The sequence below is a fragment of the Neophocaena asiaeorientalis genome, unplaced genomic scaffold (genome assembly GCF_003031525.2).
Source record: "Neophocaena asiaeorientalis asiaeorientalis breed wild unplaced genomic scaffold, Neophocaena_asiaeorientalis_V1.1 scaffold371, whole genome shotgun sequence".
Taxonomy (NCBI): domain Eukaryota; kingdom Metazoa; phylum Chordata; class Mammalia; order Artiodactyla; family Phocoenidae; genus Neophocaena; species Neophocaena asiaeorientalis.
Window position 1 is genome coordinate 4,162,289 of NW_020172369.1, and position 24,085 is coordinate 4,186,373.

The 24,085-nt window shown below is 36.5% G+C and overlaps 1 non-coding gene across 1 annotated transcript; it reads left to right on the top strand.

Annotated features, from left to right (window-relative positions):
• The first annotated feature begins 14,553 nt into the window (after nucleotides 1–14,553).
• LOC112390783 (U1 spliceosomal RNA) lies at nucleotides 14,554–14,721 on the top strand. Its single transcript, XR_003001329.1, has one exon. It is a non-coding gene; the product is annotated as a U1 spliceosomal RNA (small nuclear RNA).
• Nucleotides 14,722–24,085: the final 9,364 nt, after the last annotated feature.

The window sequence follows — 24,085 nt, forward strand, 5'->3', positions numbered from 1 at the left end:
AAACTGGAGAAAGCCAAAGTATGACTCTAAAGCAAGCAACCTCCAAAAATTATTATTCTTATATTTGTATGGCCCACAGTTCACCAGACAGCTCACAAAGTCTATCAGTAAACATGAGCCATCTAGTACCATGCCTCGCTCCAAGTTAAGGTCTTCAGTCACTTAGGAAAATAGACCTACTTCAAAAGAGTCAAAGGAAACCCACTGTACCCTCTCAATAGTGCTGTATTAAATATGAACAGATAACTAAGAATCATCATATAGAATATTAGATACATAAAATTAAAAATTTAAATAAACATAATAAAAGTGTTCACCAGAGAGGATAGAGATAATGCAGAATATAGAAAACAACTTTTAAAAATCTTTAATTATGTAACTAGTGAGTTCAAAATTGTATTTCATCATAAATCAATAAAACAATAACAGAATGCCATTTCTTAAAAGATAAACAAAAAAAGCTCTTAGAAGAAAAATAAAATTTCTCCAAAAGAGAGTGAAATAGAAAATAGAGTAGGAGGAATCTCCTAAAACATAGAAGGAAATGGCAGAAATGTAGAAAATATGGGAAAAAATATAAACACAGAGGACCAGTCTAGGTGATCCAACATGTGTCAGAGAAACCAGAAAAAGTGAACCAGAGAAAATGAAGGAATCAGAGAAAATGAAGGGAGAGTGGGTGTGGTAGAAATAATTCCAAATTTGACCCTAAAATGATTAATATGAGATACGATGAGATATTGAGCCTGTGACTATATTATATTACATGGCAAAAGGGATTTTGCAGATATAAGTAAGGTTGTCAATCAGTTACCTTTAGGTTAATCAAGAGAGGTATTATCTAGGTTGATTTCAACTTTATAAGACCCTAATCAAAGAAGCCAGCTGAACCCACCTGAACATCTGACCTAAAGAACTATGAAACAGGGCTTCCCTGGTGGCACAGTGGTTGAGAGTCTGCCTGCCGATGCAGGGGATACGGGTTCGTGCCCCGGTCCGGGAAGATCCCACATGCCACAGAGCAGCTGGGCCCGTGAGCCATGGCCACTGAGCCAGTGCGTCCGGAGCCTGTGCTCCGCAACGGGAGAGGCCACAACAGTGAGAGGCCCGCGTATCGCAAAAAAAAAAAAAAGAACTATGAAATAATAATAGGTATTAGTTTGTAACAAATTACTTAGCAATAGAAAACAAATACAGGGGAAATGATGATGATGGTAAAGATGATGATGATAAAGTAGAAGAAAGAATTCCACAGATCTGAATAGGTCATTAGTATTTAGATTGAAATGGCCTTCCCAGTGTTCAACAAAAAAAAACCCACACTGGATAAAACATTGCAAAATGTCAGAATGCCAGTTATAAAGAGAAGATTTAAAAATCTTCCAGGGGTAGAGAGGAGTAAAAGCTACTTAAGAGAAAAATTACAAATGAACTGTCATCAGAGGCCATAGATCACAGTAATTAGGATTCTTTTGTTTTTGTTTTTGTTTTTTTTAATTTAGATGTTCTCATCTGAATCCTGACACAGCTACTTGCAAGATTTGTGATCTTGAGAATGTTACTTAACTCATCAGTGCCCAAGTTTCTTACCTGTAGAATGGGTAAAATGATGTTATCTCATAGGGCTATTGTAAGAATTCAATAAATATTCACATATAGATTTGATATATAAGTATGGATACAGATACAGATAAAAGTATAAACAGACATACAATGCTAAGAATAGTTTCTGGCACCAATTAAACACTTGATATGCTTTAGCTTTTCTCTTATGGTTAGATATTTTGTCAGCAACACTAGATGCTCAAAGGTAATGAAATAACCTTTAGGAGACAGTAAGTCTACATACGAATCTTCAAGTTTCGAACTTTCAAAGATACGAATGTGCATTCCATCAACATCAGGCATGAGTGAAATGGTAGCTTGCCCTCCGTGTCTCCTATTGCTGACTTTCCTTCAACTCTACCATCTCCCATCTCCTTTCCCTCCTCCAGTCAGTAACTCTTCTTGCCTGTTCAGTCTATGCCAGCCCCTGTATGCCAGCTGTTATACAGTACTACTGTACTTTTCAAGGTGCTGTACTGTAAGATTTAAAATGTTTTCTTTATTTTTTGTGTTTTATGTATTATTTGTGTGAAAAGTATTATAAACCTATTACAGTACAGTACTATATAGCCAATTCTGTTAGTTGGGTACCTAGGCTAACTTTGTTGGATTTAAGAACAAACTGGACTTACGAACGTGCTCTCAGAATGGAACTCGTTCGTATGTTGGGGACTTACTGTACTTTGATTCAGGAAAACATTATTTCTGAGTATTTGGGGACCTGATTTTTGCCATAGAGGCCCTGCACAAAATTACTACCTCAGTTTTCTAACCGTATGCAATTCCAGTGACATCTTATAACCAGACCATTTAAAAATCATTATTCTAATAATACTAAAACAATAACTTTGTAATAACAATAATATCAACCAAAATTAGCTGGTGGATGCCAGGTGACTAGGATCTGGGTCAGAAAATGGCCTGAATGAGACATTGCATAGGCTCCCTCTTTTTATAACCAACCATGCTGCAGGTGGAGGAGAGGGGGTTAGGGAGGCCCCCACTGCCCACCTTGGTAAGCTGAAGTGCAGGGAAGGATTGTTTAACTCACACATGACTCAGGAACAGAGAGTGCCTTAGCCTCAATCAAACGTGCACACGTATGAATGTGCATGTACCCACATGCACATGCTCACCTCGTACAAATTTTTGATCTGGAACGATTTCATGTCTTTTCAAGATGAGTAATAATCAAAAAGGATCCAGTGTAGAATCTATGTAAAAAGCTACTAGTACATGAAAGAAAAGGAGCAGGAATAAAAAAGCAAACGAAGAAAGTTTTGCTGTGGAGCAGCTGAAAATTGAGAAAAAGGATTTGCCAAATCACTCAAAAAAAATTTTTTTGTAAGGATTTTTATATAAAGAGAGCTCAAAGCAGAAGGGACCCAGCAAAGAATGCTAAGATAAAGAACAACAGCAAACATGAAATTGACCTGGAAGTGGGTCTGGATACTTAAGCTACAATTGAGTTCATGTGGACTTAAATCCTACTTTCATCCTGGACACAGAAGACTTGGGGCAAGGCTCCTTCCCCATGGAACAGGCTTCATAAAATGGCTTTCACTCCCTCATTTTACTTGCTGTAAAATATATAAGAAATAAAATAAGAGTTCTCATTTTGTAATCATATCACAAAAGGGTTGAGCCAGCTATTTCTTCAAACCTATATTTTTCCTGCCTGCAAAACTGCTTATCAGAACATTTTTACCTTGTCTAGACAGCTTTGATGATAAGCTGATCAACACTGGGTTATTTTAACCTTGGCTCCAACTGGGGAGACAGGAATCTATGAGGAGTGAGGCAAGTTTCCAGTGCCCATTACAACCAATTATGCTACTTTGGAGTTTTGTAAAAACAGTGTCATGTGTGCTCTTAGAGCAAATGGGGTAATAAACAAAAGCTAAAGAAACAACTCGCAATGTGACATTTCTTTCACTTACTGTTTTTCTCTGGCTTGTCCGCTGGACTGCTGGGATTGAGCGTGCCGAGTCGGCAAGTTATCCTAGACACCAGGAGAAAAAGCAGAATACCCTGCTTCTAGACTTTGTGGTCAAAGAAGAGAGAAGGAAATAAGCATCCATCTATTTACTTTCACCCAGCTCCCTCACAGGCTTCCTTACTCAGACAATGCTGACTTAATCTGTCATATTTTAAGTTTCTATGTACAGTATTTCTAAATCCTAAGGGAAATCAAAATCAGGCTGCATCGATCTCCTTCTACTTTTTCTGGGAAAACGTGCTAAAACCAAAATGTGAGTATTGGAAAAGAAAGAACTCTTCAATGTAAACACATTAACCTAAATATGTAGAGGAAAATACTTCTAAGTGAAATACTAGATTTAAACAACTTCATGGAACTTAACCTTCTCTCCATAGCAGTATCTCTATATTTCCCCAAAATTCAAGAAAACATTCACATGTAAATGTGATTCCTCAATGGCTTTTTGTTGTAATACTGGCAGCCCTAACCCAGAATACTGTACTCTCATAATGCACCATCATCGTCCATCCCTATACTGCTCTAATCAACAAAATATGAGAAAAGATAATCTTAAAATTAAGTGCAAAGTATAGTAAATGGTTTACGTATTTAGTAATACCAAAAATAATAAAGATGTAAATCAAGGTAAATGAATTCCACTAGACATAATACAGCATACATTGATACCAATAAAAACACTAGATATTTTTTCTTTTACATTCTTTCTTATTTATGTTAAACAATAAAATAATAATCATGGTAAATTTTAATGAAGATGAGAAATAAAGAAAATATTTTCAAAATACAATACAGATAGTGATATCTTAAGGAATTCTAAATTTTAAAGGATAAGGAGGTGTATGACAGATATTTGTCTAATGTAATATATTAAAATATGCATATCAGGTGTATGTTATTTAGATTTTATTCACAATTTAGTCCATGAACATTTACAATAGACCAGTTCTGAATGCCTGTATAATTTAGGTAGAAAAAAAATACAGACTAGAAATAAAAATTGACATAAGATAATTTATACACAGACATTTTCAGTATATTTTTGTACTGTGAATTTCTGATATTTATATAAACTTAAAAAAAGCCAAGGGGGCTTCCCTGGCGGCGCAGTGGTTGAAAATCTGCCTGCTAATGCAGGGGACACGGGTTCGAGCCCTGGTCTGGGAGGATCCCACATGCCGCGGAGCAACTAGGCCCATGAGCCACAACTACTGAGCCTGCGCGTCTGGAGCTTGTGCTCCGCAACAAGAGAGGCCGCGATAGTGAGAGGCCCGCGCACGGCGATGAAGAGTGGCCCCCGCTTGCCACAACTAGAGAAAGCCCTCGCACAGAAACGAAGACCCAACACAGCAAAAATAAATAAATAAAAATTAATAAACTCCTACCCCCAACATCTTCAAAAAAACGAAAAAGCAAAAGGACTTCCCTGGTGGCATAGTGGTTAAGAATTCACCTGCCAACGCAGGGGACACAGGTTCAAGCCCTGGTCCAGGAGGATCCCACATGCTGCGGAGCAGCTAAGCCCATGCACCACAACTACTGAGCCCGCGAGCCACAACTACTGAAGCCTATGTGCCTATAGCCCGTGCTCCGCAACAAGAGAAGCCACTGAAATATGAAGCCCACGCATCTCAACGAAGAGTAGCCCCCGCTCGCAGCAACTAGAGAAAGCCCGCGTGCAGCAACGAAGCCCCAACGCAGCCAAAAATAAATAAATTTATTTTTTTTATAAAAGCCAAAAATTCAAAAGAAAACAGTTCTAGCTACAAAAGTATAGGTAATTTATAGACCTCAGGGGGCCCATGTGGAATGTTACACAAATTACCCAATCCTCAAACCCAACAAATATTTATTTAGTTGTGGTTTTAAAAAGTAGGATATGAATCCATTAATTCATGCTCCTTCTGGAAAAAAAATCTGATAACTACAGACAAGAAATGTTAATTTTCCTGCCCTAAGCATATAACCAGAACAAAGATATATGTCCTATTTGATTTTTAAATGCTATTTAAATGTGTCTTTGCATCTGAAAAGTCTGCTTAAAATTTATACAACGATGTTGAATGATAAAATAGTAAGGATTAATTTATATTTTATGATCTAAGAAATAATGCCTCAAGAATGAAATTTGAAAACGTCTTAGTACATGGAAACTTTTGTCAGGGGAGACAAAACAAAAAGTGATTGGGAGTTAAAGGTTTAAAAGACTCTTCATTGGGCCAACTGTTTTTATTTAATAATAGATAAAATATCTACCAAATACCATAAAACATAGCAGATTAATGCTAAAAGTCAGCTAAATTATTTTCCTTTCCAAGTGTGGAAATATTGGGGTTTCTATATCTGGTAATATTGTGTTTCATCTGTTTAAATATTAAACACATACACCAATGTAACCTCTAGGCCATAAGATGAAGTGAACCAAATTTACATTTCTCTTTCTAGGTTTTATTTTAATATATCTTCCTCTTTGCCTTGGAAAATTCATTTCAGGAAACACTATGAGTACCTGTATGAAAAATCATTATGTTATTTTCTCCAGAGGAATGCCCATTTTTTGGTCATCTCTACTTAAAGAATACAAATTAACTGAACTTCAGTGATCAGAGAGGTCATGGTAGAGCATAGAGTGAGACAGTGTATTTTTCCGCTTCTTACTTAGCTATGCAAACTTAAGCAAGGTATTTAACTCCTTTGAACCATAATTTCCTAGTATGTACCAGATCATGATACCATTCTTTTAAGATGACAGGAAAGATTAACAGGGGAAATGAGCACTTAGCACAAAGCCTAGTACACAGTGAGTGACAGCTTCCTGGCCATTTATAAAGGTATATATGTGCATATATGTGATAAGCAACAAAAGGATTCTCTCTACCTGCTTTCCTCTCTCTCCTCCTCTCCTCCTCTCTCCCTCCCTCCCTCCCTCCCTCACTTCCTTCTTTTATGCAACAGGTGAAGCTATGTGATCCACAGAGAAAGGTACTTTGTGAAAGTATCTCCTTTTCCCCTTAAACTATAAGAAAGTTGTGGTTATAAAAGCCATCGCTTCTTGAACTAACTCTCTTTATCCTCCAGAAGGTAAACATATATTTTGTTGCATACATCTGGTCTTTCTCAATGCCTCACTAAATTCTATTATGGAAAAAAAGGAGAAATTGAGCTTTGGCTAAGAAGGGGTTTAAGAAGGGGAAGTTAAAAGGTTACCAAGACTCAGACCTCTGAAATGCCATTCCTACAAGTTAAAATGGCCATACTACTCAAAGCAATCTACAGATTTAATGTGATCCCTATCATATTACCCATGACATTCTCACAGATCTAGAACAAAAAATCCTAAAATGTATATGGAACCATAAAAGAACAAAGCTGGAGTCATAACCCTCCTAGACTCCAAAGTGTAATATTTGATTGGAAAATTTTGCAGTGAAAGATTCTGGAGAAAGACTGTTTTAAGGGACACCTTTCAAATGCCTAAGGCCCATAGTGGTTTCAGAGAACTGATGCAGCTGGTCATTTTCGTGAATCATTTAAGTGAGAACACTTGGTAGCTTCATAGTGCTATTTCTGCCAACTCAATTCATAAACAGGAATATTTCCCTGACTTTATGCAGAAGCCTCTTCTGTCATCTGCTCAGTAGCCGTACGATGGATATGATTGTTTATGAGATTTCCCGTTTCTGTATCATTCAGCTGCTCAATGCAGACATCTCCCAGCAACTCTCAAGACTTTTGAAAATCAACAGAGATCACAAGACTCCCAACTGAGTTCACAGGAGAAATTCCTGAATCTGTATTTTGGGATAGGATTGGGCACAGTAGGACACTCTAGAGTGGACATCCATTTTTAATATATATTTTACAATAGCTAACATCTGTTTAACTCCATGTGCCGTGCACTGAGCTCATTAGTTTACATGCACTGATTTTTCACAGTAACTATGGGGTTGGCACTATACTCCTATCCATTTTGCAGATGACAATATAGAAGCCTAAGAGTTTTGGTGAACTGCAACTGCTTCTCGTGTCATAAAGGATCGAGTCAAAACTCTATTCTAGGGCTTCCCTGGTGGTGCAGTGGTTGAGAATCTGCCTGCTAATGCAGTTCGAGCCCTGGTCTGGGAGGATCCCACATGCCGTGGAGCAGCTGGGCCCGTGAGACACAACTACCGAGCCTGCGCGTCTGAAGCCTGTGCTCCACAACAAGAGAGGCCGCCATAGTGAGAGGCCCGCGCACCTTAATGAAGGGTGGCTCCCGCTTGCCATAACTAGAGAAAGCCCTTGCACAGAAACGAAGACGCAACACAGCAAAAATAAATTAATTAATTAATAAACTCCTACCCCCAACATCTTCAAAAAAAAAAACTCTATTCCAGGTGGCTTGACCTCAATGACCATGCTGTTAACCACTATAAATGGATTGAGAGAGACCATTACTCCAGAAAGCCAAGAGTAGAGAAGGGGTTGAGGTGGGAGATGAGAGGTGGGGAATTGATGCTTCTCTATCCTGAGCTGTAATCAATTAGATAGTTGTTAATTGGGAAGCTAATTCTCCTGTGTTAAATGTGTGGTACAGATGAATATAACCACCTCGTTGAAAGAGTACAGCTGGACATGAACATCTGACAGTGACTGGTGTGAGTGTACTTACCTCCCCTATTTATCCTTTTTATTTAGTGGCTTGGTAGACAGCTCCTGCCTCAGCTTCTGTGTTCTCCAAACCACAAGTCCACATATCTGTTTCTTCACAAGGCACATGCAGTGCCTCTCGATAGATCTGAATTTGTAGAATGAGAAGAAAACCATTCACCATCCCAAGACACACGCACGCATGCACATAAGCACACACTTCTCTACCTTGGGGAGGGGAAGAACACAGAGCACACCAACTCTGAAGAAATCTTTTATCTCCCACTGCCTAGTCTCTCCACTTTAATCCCTTTATTGCTTTGGATGGGGACGGAACAAATTCCAGCACCAGTTTCAGGCTGTCTCCTTTGTAAGTCATGTCTCTCTGAAGTCTTCCTCACTTTGTTGTGTAGGAGTAAATAGAATCTGTCTTCTAGGAGATTTGGCCAAACCTGAGATCACAAGAGCTCTATGTTAACATAGTTGCTCCCCCGCAAGAGGAAAAGGAACTTCGAACTATTTTATTCAACAAGAAATCTATCTTCTTCCCTCTTCCCTCTTCAAAAACTTCAGTTTTTCATCGCTGGTTATACAACAGTAGATCTGTGATGAGGGTAATGACTTTCATTGTATAGCTATGTAAATGAATTCCAAGTGCACTGTCAGATGATGAAAGGAAAAATGATGCCAATTTTGTTCTACTTGTTCTACAGTAAACATTGGTAAACTCATTACACGATACACCTTCACTGAATATCTATGAATAGAGGAAGAGTTTCTGATTACTGGTTTTGTCTTTATTTCTATTTAATAAATTACACTTAATTATAGTATAATTAGATAACACCTTTAGCATTAAAAAAAAAGCCATGTAATAAGGTATAATTTCTGAGAACAGCATAAATTCTAATGATTGTAAATAAAGAGACCACATGATAACTCTGTGAATTCATCAGAGCAGTTTGGTTTCTATTTTTTTTAATAGCTTTGCATAATATGGAACTTTATTCAAAGTGTCAACTCTAGAATTCTTTATGAAAAAGCAATTGAAGAGATCAGTCTCACATGCAAATGCATTTTATAATAGATACAATCTACCCACTAAATGAAGCCTTGGAAATTTAAAAAATTACCCACTAAATACTTCTCTAATTGAAGTAACTACTAATTAAGTGCTCAACTAGTTAATCACAATTAAACAGTAAATTTCAAAGCCTCTCCCAGTTGACACTTAACCAGGAATTGCCTATGTTTCTCTCTTCAGTCTCCTCACAACACCCCACTTCTTTCCTGCATTTCACATCTAAGTTAGATATCTGGAAACTGCATTCAGCAAGGTCCTTTTGTCCAAGGATATTTCAGCATTTCTTTCTGATCAAAGTACAAGAAAGTGACAATGACTGCTATTCACAACTCACTTCCATATCCTGTTATGTAAAATGTCAACAAGTTGCAGACAGGGTTGTCGGCAGTAACAGCGATGACTCCAAATCCTGCTACACTATCAGAGCAGAGGCCAAGAGGCAGGAAAGGGAAGGGTATCGATACCTTTCACCCAACTGCTCATCTATTCTTTGCTAACCCCTCGTCCATTTAGGAGTGAAGAAAATCTTTACTCTTTGTCACAGTAACATGTGGGGACCAATGACAAAATGTCCAAGTCCATCAGAAACTTTAGCAAGTCTTGGCATGAAAGTTCTAACATTTTTCTCTTTGGTCCCTTTCTAGTTATAAATTCCCCCTCACCTGCTACCTCTAAAAAGCATCTATACTATATTTTCTTTCTTGAATTCTATTGTTCCATGATGATCAGAGAGCCTCTCTGCTGAAAATGATATTTAAAATCCATTTGCCACTGCTATCTGGAATAATTGCCTCACTAACTGAAGGTTTGGGATCATGGTCTCAATCTCCATTCCAACTCTTATGTGTGTCTTAGATGATTCCAAGTCAATGTTGAGGACCCAAACTACACACCAGTCTTGCATTAGCACCTTTTTTTTTTTTCAAAGACCATCATTTTACCTCATCTAACAACTCCTTTGGGTATACTCTGGATATTGTCACCTACAAAACTTCTCTGGCTTCGGAAAACTAAATTCAGACATCATCCTCCCTGAACACATTTTAATCCTTCCATCTTGTTTCTTGAATTGTTCTGCCATATCTGTTCTTTTACCATGTTGGGACCACTAATCCACCAACCCTTCTGCTTTCTTCCTACCTATCAGCTCCCCTTTTCATAATATTGTTCCTAGATAAAGATGATGTTATATGGTGGTAGCTCCTATTTAGACAAGACACTGAGGTTAAGCATTTCTAGTTACTGAGAGAAGTAGCCAAGGAAAGACAGAGAATGAGAAGAATAAGGAAAAATGTGGACTTAACAGTTCTATTCTCCCACCCAGTTGGTGTTGAGCTCCTATATCAACAGGCCATCTTAGAAAGAAGAAATTAAGGCAAGATCCCTTGAGATGAAGAGAAACATTTATGAAAATAATTTTGAACTTTGAATTAATGGAATATTTGCTCCCAAAGAGACTGTGTTAAAATACAAGCTTGTATTTAACTGACAAATTTGTTTTTCTATCCTCAGTGGAAATGGGAGGTCCTGCTCAAGATGAGTTCAGAACAAAAAATTCAGGTACACTTTGAAGTCGTTGTGAGTAATTCCAGTTGACCAATTAGAGACTGTGGTCCACTAGTTAAGTCATTCTTTTAGTAATATGCAGAACACAGTTTCCCTGTTGTCCTTTAGTTACACCTCTCACAACACCCTAATCTAGGATGCATCCAACCATCTTTCTCCCCTGTGCAAACTGTCAGGCTAAGGGGAAATTCACACACCTGAGGAAATTCAAGCCATTATAAACTAAACTGGGACTTCAATCCTGCCCAGGAATCTTGCCAGGTTGCTCTTATTTCTCTTTTTGACTCTCTCTTATCTCCTGTCATTTCTCTTTCTCTCACGAGTTTAGCTCACTGCCTACATTTATTTATATATTTCAAAGGGAATATAAAGCCTTCAGAAGGTAATCAACTCAACTTTTCACCACTGTATTCATAAATCTACCTAAAATGGCTTCCTTCTTTTTCATCTATTTTCCTATTACAACAGATGAGGTATTTTTTGAGGAGGTCATAGAGAGGACATGACCATCTGTTGACCCAGGAGCCAGATCCAAGATGGAGACTCCTTAAACCCTGCCCCATCCTTGGAATGTACTTTCTGCTCACCGTTCCTGCACTGGGAGACTTTTCAAGGACACAGCTTTGAGAGAATAATAAGGTGTTGTTGAGACCATCAGGACAGTGTATGTGACTGAATCCCATTAAAGCTTTTGTATAAACTTTTAAGATTCTGGCAGTCAGAAGCAGAGGTCTCCATGTCTTATGTCTGCCCACGACAAGCCTTGCATGTAAGTTCCCTTGCTTATTAAGTTCCACCTACAATCTGGAGTGTTCTGTCATTTTTGTCAGTCCCTCTTTACCCTTCATTTATGGAAATCAGTTTGAATTTCATCTGTGGAACTCTCAAGGTTGCAAACCAACAGGTATCCCCGTTCTTTAAGAAAATAAATATATCTATGATTTCAAAAAGACACCCCAAATACTAACCTAGCATCTCCTTCTCTTTATAGGCAATCAATTATCTTTCAGGGACTTTCTATTCTTAATATCTTCAGTGCTTTACTTTTTCTTATCTCCTGTGTCTGCTCTAACCTGAAAATCTGTCCCATCACACAATTGACAACCTCCCTGTGTTCTGGAACTTCAGGGACCAGGTCTAAGGCAACTGAGAAAAATGTAACTTCTATTTTGTTCTCATAACCATCCAAGGAGAACCCTCCAGCTTGAAGAGCACAGCAGGGAGACCAAATGTATGTACATCCTATATGATGACAGCTTCTCTCCTCATCCCTCCATTCCCCATGCCTCCAACTCCTCCTCATTCCTCAACTCCTGTAAACTTTCTTTGGGTTGTTAGAAGATCCTCCTTATTTTAGTGTTGTCTTCACTGTGTTGTGTTTCTTCTCATTTGCATGTCGTTGCAGTGATGGAAGAGTAAGTCTTCACAGTTGACAGAGTTCCAACCTCAGACTTAGTGGACCAAGCTGTAATTTTGGCTAGACGTTTAATTATCCCCAAATGGAAACATTACCTAAAGACATGTTAGCATGTGAATTTTACCTAATCATAGGTTAAAGAGAATTTGTTTAAGTCACACATTTATAACCCTTATACATTCTACCATAGAGATCACCTCTCCTTGAGGTCACCACTGAGCGTGTGTCTAAGTCCAGAAGAAACTTTCATTGTTTTTATCTTAGTTGACTCTACAGAGTTATTTTGTACAGTTTATGACTCATTCTTATATACTCATCATTTTACAAGCAAACAAACAAAACACCTCAATTCTTTGACCACGTGACCATACTCTCTCCTGATTTTCTCCTCTGTCTTAGGCCACTGTTTTCAGGCTCCTTTCTCAGCTGTTCCTCCTAAATTTGACCATTAATATTTGATTTGTGCAAGGCTCTAAATGAAGCCTCATTTTCTTTTCACTCTATCTTCTCTGCCCAGATGATCTCACTGAGCCCTTGGTTTTCATTTTTACCTATGTGTTGATCACTCCCATATGTTTTATCTGTAACCCAAATGATTCTTCTGAGACATAGAGACATAGACATAGAGACATCTAAAGTCCATGATATCCAAACCAAACTCATCATCCTTCATTTCCCCTCTATAAAACAAACTTCTCCAGTATTCTTTATTTACTTTATAGCACTAGCCTTTGCCTAATTGATAAGTCAAAAATCTGAGAGGTGCTGTTTTACAAATATATCTGTGTATATGATAACAGAAAATAGATTTCTTAATGTAGGTTACATTCAGAAAAATGTTTGAAGGCCAAATTTAAGACAGAAATTGCTTTACAAGTATCTGACCCAAGTATTCTAAAATGTTAACAACTATTATAACTATTGTCTTTAACCCATCATTCTTCACTGCCTCTCCACAGCCAATCCATCACTAAATCCTCTTGTTTTTATTTACTAGATATATCTTTATCTCATCTACTTTCCTCCAATTCTGCACTGGCCTATTCTAAACTACATACCACCCAGCCCATTCTCTGTCTCACACCCAGCCCACTATAGCAGCCTCCCAACTATTCTTCTGATATCCAATATGGTCCCTCTTTGGATTTTTCCCCACCTCTCTCCACCTTGACCTCTTTATGAAGACAATCTGATCAAATCAACACTACTCCCTCCTCCAATAGCATCCTTTGAAAATTTCATTGTTAATATGGTCTGCATAGCTTTGAGTTATATGTATATAGATCATATATATTACTTTCCCACTCTGCCAATATATTCCCCCTACACTGTCCCTTCTCTCAGGTGCCTGAACTAACCAAATTCCTTTCCAATTCTGGGCTTCCACACCTTCTGTTGTCTCCACCTGGAACCCAAATCTACACTGTCTCCCATCCCCTAGTTTTCTGTCTAGCTACTGTCTACTTATTTTCTTCATCTAAATTTATAGTTTAAAGTTTATATTCTCCTGGAAACTTTACCTTGATACCTTTCGATCAGTAATTTCCAAACTATAAATCATGGCCCACAGTGTATTATGAAATCAATTCAGTGTGTGTATAACAAGTATTTTTTAAAAAGTGATAGAATGTTATACCATAGCATGAACTGGGATGGGATAGAATGGAATGAGATGAGATGGAATATATACTGCATTACTTGTAGTTACAGTAAAGTACTATTTTATAAATTTGCTTGTGTGCATGTGTTGGTGATGAAAGAAAGTATATTTTTCTTACTGTGAGTCACATTCAAAAATAACTTGAGGGGCTTCCCTGGTGGCACAGTGGTTAAGAATCTGCCTGCTAATGCAGGGGACACAGGTTCAAGCCCTGGTCCGGGAAGATCCCACATGTCGCTGAGCAACTAAGCCCATGAGCCACAACTACTGAGCCTGCACTCTAGAGCCTGTGCTCTGCAACAAGAGAAGCCACCACAATGCAAAGCCCGTGCCCCACAACAAAGCATAGCCCCCGCTCTCCGCAACTAGAGAAAGCCCGCGTATGGCAACGATGGCCCAATGCAGCCAAAAATAAATAATAATAATAAAAAAAAGAAATTGAAAGCACAAGTTTGCAAACCACTGTTGTAAGTGATGTTCTCCATTTATGTGTTTTTATAACATCAACATCTGTCTTTTAGCCACATTAACACACTCAGGCTGTTATCTGTATATCTGCAACTGAAGTTTTTGTCCTACATAAGATTTAGGAAATACTTACCTGGCAGGGGAGATACCATGATCACGAAGGTAGTTTTCCCAGGGCGAGGCTTATCCATTGCACTCCGGATGTGCTGACCCCTGCGATTTCCCCAAATGTGGGAAACTCGACTGCTGCATAATTTGTCGGTAGTGGAGGACTGCATTCGCGCTTTCCCCTGATTTTTCTTGAGGTGTAAGATCAGAGCTATGCGACTTTGTGTGCAGTTTGCCAAGTTTCGTGCTTTTAGTTGCACGGTCGGGGTCGGTCTTGCGGTGTACCCGCTTGTATAAGTGCTGAAAACGTGGGCTTCACCCGCGTCGAGACAGTACTTGGGTTTAGCTGTGTTGGCAGTATGTAGTTCAAGGTGCAGGCGGCCGGGTTACTAAAATTGCGTTTTGCACTCGTGGCGGTCTCGGGTTTTGTAGCTGGAATACGTTTCCAGCGTTACAGCACTAAAAGTGGCGGTGCCTGCGTGACCCGCCTGTATGTGAGGTACTAAGCTTTCACATCACTGGGCGGCGAGAATTCGGGCACAAAAAAATTAAATTAAATTAAATTAAATTAAATTTTAAAAAAAGATTTAGGAAATAAAGTAAGTGAAGACTTAACCTCCATTAAATAATAGATTATTTTCTAAAATTGGGCCCACATCACTGAATGTCTATTCAGCACCTATCAGGAAGCCACGAAATGAGGAACATTCTGATGGCTCTTTTGCTGTAAGTGCTGCTACCTCTGCTAATTTCAAGTTCAGCAACCACTATGAACATGAGCCCAGCAGGTAGACATGCCTGAGGTCTAATACCTTCTCTGCTGGCTACCAGTTTAAAACATTTTACAAATTGCATAACTCCTTGAAGTTTCTTTTTTTTTCTCATCTACCTGTTGGCAATGACATTCCCTGCCTTACTGGGTTATAAATGTTAAATGAGATAACATGCCGTTAGAATAGTATCTATCAAGTGACAAGCATTTAATAAATGTTCATTCCCTTCTTCTCTAGTCTTTTTCCTTCTCCAGTCCCCAGATAACAGTTCCTTTCCTAAGTATAGTAAGCATCATGAGACTCCTGGCTTGGTCTCCTGACAAAGGCCTTTCTAACATATATGATTATATTTCATATTTATTTTCTAATGTAATTATAATGTAATCAAATTAATTTCAAGTACAATATAAGCTAAACTAATGGCATCATGAAGATTTTCTTAATTTTTTTCATCTTATGTCTGTTTTCTTCTATTATCCTACACATGGTTGAGCAGGCCACCTGTTTGGAATAGTCTTTCAATAATTCAAGGATATACATACAATATTCTAAGTCAAGTTTGGATATTTGGAATCTCTTCTGTATAAATGGGACTGTTTGCTAACCAGTATAGGAATGCTGTCAGTTTCTAGTAGATTATGTCCACAGGTAGAAGGAAAATAAAGTTTTAAAAGGAAGATCCTATTATGGCTCCACCAAAATGTTCTTTATAAAATAACTTAAAAGACTATTATGATTTAATTGACCTAACAAAAATTTACTATTTTACTCTACCTCAATTCAAGACTAAAGAGTTTTTCATCATCATTTCTTAGAATGCCCATGAAATTCTATACAGATAATCTATTAAAAAATAATATGGGAAGAAGAAAGTATTGGAGATTTAACAACTCAGTCGAAGCTGTAAGACAAGAAACATCTCCAATACTAATAAAAGTCTCCTTATTAAAATACAGATAACTATAGTTAGCAATTTAAGGGAAGTGGGATTTATACAGCTTGATCCTCTTCTGTACATCTGGTTCCATTAGTTTCACATGTCCCTCAAAGTGGGAAAAATCTAGAAGAAATGAGCAAAGAATTAACCACAACTAATTTCCAAAATCCTTAGAAATTCATATCAAAGCATCGAGCATCCACACTAATTCTTTAAAGTGTTTTCTTTTGCCATTTAAATAAAACTCTTTTCATCCGGACATGCCTGTTTCTGGATGTCAGAAAGAAAAAGAAAATTGAGCATAATAGTCTTAAGAGACATAACTTTGAAAATAGCATCACCTTTTGAACAATCTAGTCCTCAAATTGTAACAGTCCTGATTTTCTAAATGTGCTTATTTCATAACATGTTGAAACATTTCTGAAACCTGGTAACAATATTTATCTGAGTATATTCTTTATTTTAGAAGGTGTTAGGCAGACAGTTTGTTCTTGAACAAGGCCACATATTATAAAAGCTGCTAGATAGAGAATATATATTAAGCATAACCACATTTCTGTTTAGGTTAGATATATTCATAAATAACAATGTTTCATAATTTCAAGTATTTTTATTTTATTATTATTTTTGTTATATGGTATTGTCAACAAATTCACATGGAGTCTGGAATTCTCACTTTATACATCAAGAATGACGTTCTTTGGTTGATTTTCCAAGAGGTAAAATAAATCTTGGCCTCACTTTTTAAAGTCTATAATAACTGAGCAGATGTCTGCTCTGTGAACTGAATACAGAATTAAGGTTTATATAAACAGAAAGTTTGGTTTGAATTACAAAAAAAAGCTGTGGTATTTTTCAGTTGACTTGTTAAATCATTGTCACCATACCCTTCCACCTGATTTATCTACCTCACATACTTTATTTCAATTGAGTTCTCTTAAATTCTATTATCTAATACTAGAAATCAGAGAGAAGCACTAGAAACATAATTCTAGATAGAAATTTTGTGAAATTTTTTTTTGTAAAGATGTTGAATTTGAATGTTCTCTGATTTTCCTCTAATCCTAAGAACTGGAAGTTCACTGAGAAACCTCATAATTGGTGAGAGATTGCATTCCCAATTGACACAAAAGAAAATATTAATTTTGCTAAATTTTGAATTAAATTTTCCTGATGAAAAAGTAAACTAAATCAAAATGATTTTTGCCACAACTCCTCATTTGGGGAATAAAAAATGAGACCTCTGAAATTTTTACTTTAAATAATATATAGTATGTTTGAAAACTAATGACCATACAATGTATTTTTGTTTCCTAGACATCTAATAGATAATTTTACTTTTTCTTCTTGCAATTAAAATTCTCACCTACTCCTTATTCATCAATTATTAAGGAGAGTAAAAAAAGAGGAAGAACTAACATCATAAGAGTTTATAACTAAGAGGCAGGCATTATACTGGACACAGATAATAAAAATGAATCAAGTAATATGTAGTAATAGTAGCTTTAAGTCATTTGCAAAGGATTAAAGCTTCACCCTAGATTTCTAAAATGTGGTCTCTATTTCAGCATCATTTCCATCACTGCTGAAATATTCTGGTGTTGTGCTAGAATCATGTAATATAAGTCATTTTCCTTTCTTTTCCTTAGTAGCATTGAAATGTGTATATTTTTAAGTAATTATATTTTAATTAATTTTGATTTGCAGCTTCTTTTCAATCATAATAAATTTAGAAATTAATTAACTTGATGATAACCTACAAAAATAGGATTAAATGAAAAGCTAATATCTAAAACCACATAAGAAATAAAATGTCATCTGTCATTTTAATTTAATGTCCCTTATCACTTAACTATCAAATAATATAGTTCTGACATTTAGAAGAAAGACAATATGCATAATAAATGTCAAGGCTTTTTTTCTCCCCTCCAGTACAACTTTATTTGCTAAAAACATAACAACAAAAATGCAGGTATCATGCAACTTGTTCTTTTCACACTATAAGCTTTGCCTAGAAACATGCATCAGCTGAACCTATCTGTTGCTTAGCAACCATCTGACAATTGTATGACTTAGATAACCTGGATATATTTCTGACTGTTAACCCTTATACAACTGAAGTAATTAAACACTTAGAAACTCTCAGAATTCCTAGGTAAAGAATATTGAAATGGAATTTAATTTTAACCTTCAATGATTTAATTAGGTTGATTTTTTTTTTATTAAAAGAATTGAGGAATTGGAATAAACATGGCAAATAGTTTTCAAAATAATAATAAATTATTTTATAAAGCATGAAATAAGGCATCAATGTTCTCATCTAGTAGGCTTAAAAGTACACTGAGTAACTAGCAATTAAAACTTCAGTTTCTACCTTTATCATCTAATTTATATGCATGTTTTTCCAAAATGTCAATGTCGCAAAAATTCTGAAAAATAGAATCATTGACATTAGCTCAGTTTTGTCAATGACAGACTTCTTTAGTGCTTAAAACAAAAATCATAAAGGTAAACAAAGAGATGTTAATCTGCCAAGCATTCAAGAAAACGTATTAATCTCTAATGTAAATATGAAGCAATAAAACTAAGGATTGCATATTTTAAAAATAGTTATACTTCAAAAAATACACTTACTGGATATATTATGCAAGCACTTGCAAATGAAGGATAAAGAGACAAGGAAACAAGAGACTAAAGTCTTTGTAAAGCAGTGACATTTAAATAACTACCATTTTCCCACTTCTTGAGGCTAAAAAATAACCAAATGCTTTGCTGAGCTCTCTGAAAACACTGTATCTTTAAAATGTTAATTCCCACTTTAGCAACCAAATGCTCAAATTTCTTCAAAAAATTTTAAGTAATTATAAATAGAATAATTTCCGTCATCACATTAGTCAAATTACTATTAAATTTTATATGGGTAGTAATAGGCAAAAAAAAAAAAGTGTGTCTATGTGTCTGTGCACCTGTGTACATACAGTAATTAAGAACAAGTAATTAAGAACAAAACCAACTGGTTACTCACATATTTAATTTTTTTAATGATTAGTCATTTATCATTAAGGATATTTTCCCATTATGGTAGAATAAATTTATTATAAAAATCAATTTATTAAACCCCATGTGAAAAAGCACATTCATATGTAAATTAGCTAAGTGTCTGCAATATAGAAAAATGATCCCTACTAACTACAGAGAATATCTTTGATTCTTCAGGGGTAAAATATTATACAGTTAACTGTAAAAGCATTTTTAAATATATGAAGTATCAGTTTAAAAACAATGAAATCAATATATCAATATATATCATTCAGTTAATTTATAAAGTTGCAAATGTAGTTCAGTTAATGGTTTTTATTTCAATAAAATTTTATTAGAGTTCTTTTTTGTTTTTTGTTTTTTGGTGGCGGACCTCTCTGTTGTGGCTTCTCCTGTTGCGGAGCACAGGCTCCGGACGCGCAGGCTCAGCGGCCATGGCTCACGGGCCCAGCCGCTCCGCGGCATGTGGGATCTTCCCGGACCGGGGCATGAAGAACCCACGCCCCCTGAATTGGCAGGAGGACTCCCAACCACTGCGCCACCAGGTAAGCCCTTTATTAGAGTTCTTTAACAAATTTTAAATTGTATAACTTGGAAGATAATAGGAGAAAAATTAAGATTACCAAAAAGTCTAAGAGTTTTTTATCAAATGGAAAATGAAAGAATGGTAACTAAAAGAAAAATCAGAGCAATTCAGGAAGTTTGTTGTTATTTTTCTTATAGAGGAAAAAAGAATATTCTTGAAGGTAGAGAGGAAGAATAAGAGCAATAATAACAAAGAAGAAAAAGAAATCATTGACAGAACGGGAGGATGATTATTGTGGAAGTAAATCTGAGAAGAGAAAAGAAGGGAAAGCTTCCAAAACACAGGTGGAAGAACATCATCTGGTACTGGGATTAAGCAGTGACAGTTAACGTAGGGACTCATTTTATGTATTGAATTGAACGTTGTGGAGGGAGGGTTATAGAGATGTAAGTTTAACCTTGGCTTTTTCCCTTTACTTGGTTGTAACCAGGAGGGTCTTTTACTTTCTCAAAGATGAAGGAAAGACAAACAATCTTCCCATTACAAAATATCCAGTGTAGTCTGACCAAAGTCCATCCATGGAAGACTTCGTCTGCAGCAGTCATGGCTGTGTTCCAGCTGTGCAACGGTATGAACATCCACTGGTGGGTGGGAGAGGAGTCAACATAACCGGAAAGGAGCCAAGAGCAGTTAGAGCCAAAGCATCTTCACACTCTCTGGTGGAAATGCCTTCCACTAAACTCCATACGCTCTGTGCTTATGCAAACACAAAGGATATAGACAAGTAGAACGCTGATTCTATAGGACAAGAAGGGAAAAGAAATTAAGTTCTAATGAACACAGACTTTATTCCAGGTGCTTTAAAATTGAGGAAGATTATTACCATTGAATTTTGATATCAGATAATTTCAAGTGCCAGTTTAGGCTTTGCAACTCCATACTCATGTGAACTTGGGCAAGTTACTGAATCTTTATGAAACTAGATTTTCTCTATGAATTGAGAAGAGCAATACCTTATTAAAATGAAATGATGATGTATGTAAAGCACTTAAGTAGTACCTGGCGCATATAAGTACTTAAAGGGGAAAACTATGTAATTGGGGGCTACAGGATGGAGCCAATATTTTGCACTTATAAACACATTCTCACTCAGATATTCTGATACTATGAAAATAAGAAATACAAGAGACTTTCATTTGGCATATGCTCTGCACTCATTTTGAGTATATTAACTCATTTATAGTCTCAAAAACCTTTGTGAAGTAAATACAATTATGGTAACTTACTAAATGAGAAGGCTGTGACTAAAATAATCTTTGTAACTTATCAAAGTTATCTAACAATTTTTAGAACCTATTCTGTGCCAGGTATTTTTCTAGATGTTCAGTACACAGAAGTCAATAACTAAGGCAGAATGAAGGCAAAAAGCACTAGCCTCCAAACCTGGGCTTTGTTTTATTCCAATGCATCTGTTCCTTTCATATGCGACTTTCTAATTTGAAACAGCTAAATTGAATGCCCTTTTCCCTGGTGGTGAGCAACAAAGACAATTCTAACAAGACAGCCACAGTTTTAATCAGCATAAAATATCTAAACCACAGATTGAACAGGTTTAGTGTATAAAATTCCAGAGGAAAGTTAATGAAACCAGAATGTTGAATATGGTTACATATATATTCAGCCATAATTGGGCAGGAGTAAATGTTGGTTTTATATAAGCAATCAAGCTAAAATAATTATATTGTTTTAATGTTTGTAAGGATTCAAGTTAAAGGTTAATAGAATAGCTCATGCATTCAATGCATATTTATTGAACACCTCCTAAGTGCCAAAGTGTAATTCCTAACTCCTAAATTAGGAATTACAAAAGGAAGGATGAGCAAGACTTAGAGTCTTGTTTAGGATGTAAGTAAGCAGGCAATGAGGATAAAGTGTGATAGGTGCTAGGATGGGGATGAACATGGAGCTATAGAAGCAGGTGAGAGAGTAAGAATGCAATCTCATCAGGACCTGGGGTCATAGAAATTTTTCTTGAGAAAAAAGTGTCCAGAATGAGATTAGAAGTGTGTGATGGCTACTTTTGTGTGTCAACTTGACTGGGCCATAGGATTGCCAGATAGTTGGTTAAACATTATTTTAGGTATGTCTCTGAGGGTGTTTCTGGATGAGATTAACACCTGAGTCTATAGAGTGGAAAAAAGCAGATTGCTCTCTCCAGTTTGGGTAGGTTTCATCTAATCCATTGAAGTCCTGAATAGAACAAGAAGGCTGAGTACAGGAGAATTCACTCTCTCTACCTGTCTTTGAGCTTGGACATTGGTTCTCTGCCTTTGAACTCAGACTGAGACTGACACTTAGACCATCAGTGCTCTAGGGTCTTCAACTGACTGACTGCAGATCTTGGGACTTCTCAGCCTCCATAATCATGTGAGGCAATTCCTTATAATAAATTGTATCTTATTAGTTCTGTTTCTCTGGAGAACCCTAACTAATACAAAGAGCGAATAATAAAAATGGAGTAGAGAGAGAATCTCAGACAAGGAAAATGGAAGGGCAAATCTCTGAAGCAAGATAGTGAATAAGCTATTCAAGAAACTGGAAGAAGTTCAGTGGAGCTGTAACAGGGATGCTAGGGAGGAAGAGCATAGAGATAAAGCCAGTGTAGGCAGCTAGAACAATATCATAAAGGAAACCGTAAACCATGTTGAGGAGTTTTAACTTCAATTTTAGGGCAGAGGGAATTTTTTAGGCATGGGAGTGACATGATATAAATAATTCTGTGCCTACATTTGTTTCTATGCAAGAAGCAGGCTACTGAATCAGATGCTGTTGCAGTAAAATGGGTAAATGATGCTGACGGCCTAAAAAGTGGTAGGGCCGTGGAGATGAAGAGAAAGAAATAGATTCAACTAAGGAGGTAGGATTCAAAAGATGCAATGATTGATTGAACATGGAGGCTGTTTATAGAGAAGGAGGCATTTGAATGATACCTAGTCTTCCTAAAACAAGCAAACATATGGGTGGTAGTACCTTTCATTAACAGTTACGTGGAGGAAAATTAATGACTTCAGCTCTTCATAACTGTAGTTGAAATGTCTTTAGTAATGAACAGTAGGCAGTTCAGAATGTAGGCATGGAATTCAAGAGAAAGACCTGGGTTGATTATATAGATCCAGAAGTCTTTGGAGTGTTACAACTGTAGCCCTTGGAGAGAATGAGATCCTCTCAGTGAGAGCACTCACATGTCATCTTATATACTAAACTGACTAAATATTTAAAAATGTGTAGAAGAGTCAAGGCACTTCATACATTTGCTTTCCATTATTAATACAATATTGCTGGCAGGGAGAAGATTTTGTAGTAAACTGGCAACAAATGCTAAAAGTCATTCTGTGGCAATAGTCCATATAGGAAAAATCAATTAGGGAAGGGAACAGCCAGCATTGATAATAAAATATGAGAAATTATTATAACTAGGATTACTTAAAGCAGGTATTCAAGAATGTTGATATCAAATAAGATGTATTTTCAAAGAAAGTACCATCCATATATTTAATGAACACACTAGTGGTCATGGTTTATTCCATTTTCTTCAAAATGTATTTGAACAATATATCTATCCACCTGCAGTGAACTCTGACTACGAACTTTATCTGAAGGTGAAATCTGAAGTTCTTTCTTCAAAAAATTTCATATCATTCATGAAAAAAAATTGTACCTTGATGGTAATCACACAGCAGATTCCATGCATCATGTTACATTCAATCACTGTTATGTTGGTCAAACACCAATATGCACTATTAATACAATGGATCAGTCATAAGGCCACATAGTGAATCTAAAAACTCAATATCTTAACGATTCATTATAGAGTACATATTGCTCTTTAAAATTGTGTTTCTTAAATACCATCTGAATGAGACAAATATAGCCTCATTTTTTTCTTCCTTTCCAACTTTTCTGAATCATTTAACTGTAATTGTTCTTCCACTTTACCTGTTTTTCTCTTTTCACCCTTAGGAACTCAGCCTCCTGAAAACACATCAAAAACCCCAGTTCCTGGACAAAACATTCTCAGCCTACATTTAGAGGAGAAAAATAAATATATTTGACATTGAAAGCATAAAGAACTTCATAGGAAATGTAGTCAGGAAAAGTTGGGGTGGCAATACATGGGTAATAAGTTTAATAATGACTAGTATTTGTTGAGTAACACTATATGACAGACACTCGGCCATATACTTTACTTGCTAATTAAACCAAAAATATAAATA